Genomic DNA, 4,630 nt, shown 5'->3' on the forward strand with positions numbered 1-4,630 from the left:
CACTTTTTTCTGGGGGAGATACTTTTATTAAAATCAAAAAGATCCTAGAGATAGTAGGGACAAATGTCTATCATTCAATTTCTTTTATTTATTTTTTTATGCAGTTGACTTGGTATCACTTACAGTGCTTCTTTGAAGTTGTCTCCATGTATACTAGACATCAGATCCTTTAGCTTCTTTCTTTTTTTCTTTCTTTCGTTCTTTATTTTGTGAATAGTGGATTGACATTAGGTATTATTGAAAGTATAGGCTGAACATTAAAATACTTACCTAAAGGGCCCTTTGAATTGTCCCTGATTAACTTTCTCATTCTCTACCAGTGCTCATTTCATACTCTTTGGGATATTTAGGATATAACTCACATCACATACTTAATCAAACTTGTATATACAATGAGATGTTGCCTTAAGTGATATTTATTTTACTAGGAGATGTGCCTGGGAAGATAGCCTCTTGTTAAGGTGAAAGAAACCCTGTAACTGAGGATGGGTACTGTGGTTGGACACAACTTTCATATTTATAGTTTTTATTAGTTAAGAATGTCACAGTAATTTATAGAGCTTTTGGCACATGCATGTTGATTAGTCTTGCAAATAGCCACTCATCATTGGGAACAATATTTCACTGAAGGGGCAATGAAGAATGCTGATTTATTTTTTAATACCAAATGTAGAGTCAACTGTCAGTTAACTCTATTAATGATAGAGATGGAACATTAAAAATTCCCAGCATTATTTTGACAAATAATTGAAATTTATCCTCTATTATTTGTTCCACTGCAAGAAGCAAAATTGAATGGCTTGAATTGCATGTTTTTTACTTCCTCTGAACTTCACTGTGCTAATGAAGGGAAAAATGGGTAAAAGTCATTCAGCAGAAGGGAGGAGAAGTCAACGACCTGAATAATTTACAAACTGTATAATCATCTCTTGAATAATCAAGCGTTCACTGTCTCTCTTCTGAAAATAGATAAAAGGGAAAATAGTATTTGTGTTAAATAATGAAGCTGGAAAGTACATTTTATGATGTGGTATCTACTTCATAACTTTTGTCAATTTTACTAATTGTTTTTAAAGTTGCTCACATTGAACTTGTATAAAAATTTAGTAATAATTTTTCAAGGCAGGTCACATATAAAGGAAGGAACTTTGCCATGGGAAGTCCTGAATTGTAGTCCCAGTGAACACTAATGTGATAATTTACTTTGGATACTTCAAGTAAAGGTAACCTATTGAACACCCATTCTGTATAAGTCACTTGATTTACCAAAGTTAGACACACATACAATTAAATTATATCTCTAGAGGAATATCTAAGTTGTTCTAGGGAAGAAAATTGTAGATAAATGAATCTAATATGTTACTATAAAACAATGTACTGGGCTTCCCTGGTGGCACAGTGGTTGAGTCCACCTGCCGATGCAGGGAACACGGGTTCGTGCCCTGGTCCAGGAGGATCCCATGTGAACCATGGCCGCTGGGCCTGCGCGTCCGGAGCCTGTGCCCCGCAACGGGAGAGGCCACGGCAGTGAGAGGCCCACATACCGAAAAAAAAACAAAAACAAAAACAACAATGTACTAAGAAATGATAAAACTGACTAATTGCTCATTACTTTGTAGAAGGAAATCTGTCAGTCCTTCAAGGAAGAAGCAGTATTTGAAATGCCCCTTGTGGGAAGGATTCCAAAAGTTAGGCATCATGAGGAGGGACAATAAAAGCTGAATTAAATAATGATTGTACAGTATTGGAGGAAGAAATCACAAAGCATGCTCAAGATTAGGATACATTTCAACTTAAAGGTAAAAAGTAAAAAGTAGTGAAACTAAAGTTGGAAAAAAAATTGTAGTCAACTCATGCAGGGCTTTCACTATCATAGACTTTAGTGGGAGATGACTTTAAAAAAAATTTTTATTTTATATTGGAGTATAGTTGATTAAAAATGTTGTGTTAGTTTCAGATGTATAGCAAAGTGGTTCAGTTATACATATACATATATCTATTCTTTTTCAGATTATTTTCCCATTTAGATTATTACAGAGTACTGAGCAAAGTTCCCTGTCCTATGCAGTAGGTCCTTGTTGGTATCTGTTTTAAACATAGCAGTATGTACCTGTCAATCCCAGACTCCCAATCTATACCTTCCATCCCAGCTCTTCCCCCCAGTAACCATAAGTTCATTCTCTAAGTCTCTGAGTCTGTTTCTGTTTTCTAAATAAGTTCATTTGTATCATTTTTTTTAGATTCCTCATATATGTGATATCATGTATTTGTCTTTCTCTGACTTATTTCACTTGGTATGATAATCCACAGGTACATCCATGTTGCAGCAAATGGCATTATTTCATTCTTTTTAAATGGCTGAATAATATTCCATTGTATATCTGTACCACATTTTCTTTACCTATTCATCTGTCGATGGACATTTAGGGTGCTTCCATGTCTTGGCTATTGTAAACAGCACTGCAATGAACATTTGGGTTGCATGTATCCTTTCAAACTATGTTTTTTTCTGGATACATGCCCAGGAGTGGGAATGTTGGATCATATGGTAGCTCTATTTTTAGTTTCTTAAGAAACCTCCTTACTGCTCTTCATAGTGGCTGTACTAATTTACATTCCCACCAACAGTGTAGGAGAGTCCCGTTTTTTCTACACCCTCTCCAGCATTTACTGTTTGTAGACTTTTTGATGATGGCCATTCTGACTGGTGTGAGGTGATATCTCATTGTAGTTTTGCTTTGCATTTCTCTTATAATTAGCTATGTTTATCATCTTTTCATATGCCTCTTGGCCATCTATCTGTCTTCTTTGGAGAAATGTCTATTTAGGTCTTCCACCCATTTATTGATTGGGTTTTTTTTTGACATTGAGCTACATGAGCTGTTTGTAAGTTTTGGAGATTAATCCTATGTCAGTCACATTGTTTGCAAATACTTTCTCCCATTCTGTGGGTTGTCTTTTTGTTTTGTTTATGGTTTCCTTTGCTGTGCAAAAGCTTTTGAGTTTAATTAGGTCCTATTTGTTTGTTTTTATTTCCATTACTCTAGGAGGTGGATCCAAAAAAATATTGCTATGATTTATGTCAAAGAATGTTCTGGCTATGTTTTCCTCTAAAGGTTTTATACTTTCTGGTCCTACATTTAGGTCTTTAATCCATTTTGAGTTTATTTTTGCATATGGTGTTAAAGACTGTTCTAATTTCAGTTTTTTACATGCAGCTGTACAGTTTTCCCAGCAACACTTATTGAAGAGACTGTCTTTTCTCCATTGTATAGTCTTGTCCCCTTTGTCATAGATGAATTGACCATATGTGCATGGGTTTATTTCTATCCTCTTCCATTGAGCTGTATTTCTCTTTTTGTTCCAGTACCATACTGTTTTGATTACGGTAGTGTAGTCTGAAGTAAGGGAGCCTGATTCCTCCAGCTCTGTTTTTTTTATCAAGATTGCTTTGGCAATTCAGAGTCTTTTGTGTCTCCATACTATCACTCTGATACCAAAACCAGACGAAGATACCATAGAAAAAGAAAATTACAGGCCAATATCATTGACAAACATAGATGCAAAAATCCTCAACAAAATACTAGCAAACTGAATCCAACAATACATTAAAAGGATCATACACAATGATCAAGTGGGATTTATCCTAGGTATGCAAGGACTTTTCAGTATCTGCAAGTCAATCATTGTGATACACCACATCAGCAAATTCAAGAATAAAAACCATATGATCATCTCAATAAATGCAGAAAAAGCTTTTGACAAAATGCAATACCAATTTATGATAAAAACTCTCCAGAAAGTGGGCATAGAGGGAACCTTCCTCAACATAATAAAGGCCATATATGACCAACATACAGCTAACATCATACTCCATGAGGAAAAGCTGAAAGCATTTCCTCTATAATCAGGAACAAGACAAGGTTGCCCACTCTCACTGCTGTTGTTCAACATAGTTGTAGAAGTTTTAGCCACAGCAATCAGAGAAGAAAAAGAAATAAAGGGAATCCAAATTGGAAAAGAAGAAGTAAAACTGTCACTGTTTTCAAATGACATGACACTATACATAGAAAATCCTAAAGATGCTACCAGAAGACTAGTAGAGCTCATCAGTGAATTCAGTAAAGCTGTAGGATACAAAACAAATACACAGAAATCTGTTGTATTTCTCTACACTAACAATGAAAGAGAAATTAAGGAAACAATCCCACTAACCATTGCATCAAAAAGAATAAAATACCTAGGAATAAACCTATCTAAGGAGGCAAAAGATCTGTACTCCAAAAACTGTAGACGCTGATGAAAGAAATAAAAAATGATACAAACAGATGGAGAGATACACCATGTTCCTGGATTGGAATAATCAGTATTGTCAAAATGACTATACTCCCCAAGGCAACCTACAGATTCAATGCAATCCCTATCAAATTACCAATGGCATTTTTCACAGAACTAGGAGATGACTTTTTAACATGGAGAGAACTGCTGTCTTTGAAGTTAGAACTTGATTTCATCTTGGATTTTTTTCCTCACTAGCTGTATGAATAACCTACCTACTTTTGTCTCCATTTGCTCTGCTATAGGATTGCAATAATGCTTCTTAGGTTAGCATGAAGCCTGGTAATTATAC

This window comes from Globicephala melas, chromosome 3 (assembly GCF_963455315.2).
Source record: "Globicephala melas chromosome 3, mGloMel1.2, whole genome shotgun sequence".
Classification (NCBI taxonomy): Eukaryota; Metazoa; Chordata; class Mammalia; order Artiodactyla; family Delphinidae; genus Globicephala; species Globicephala melas.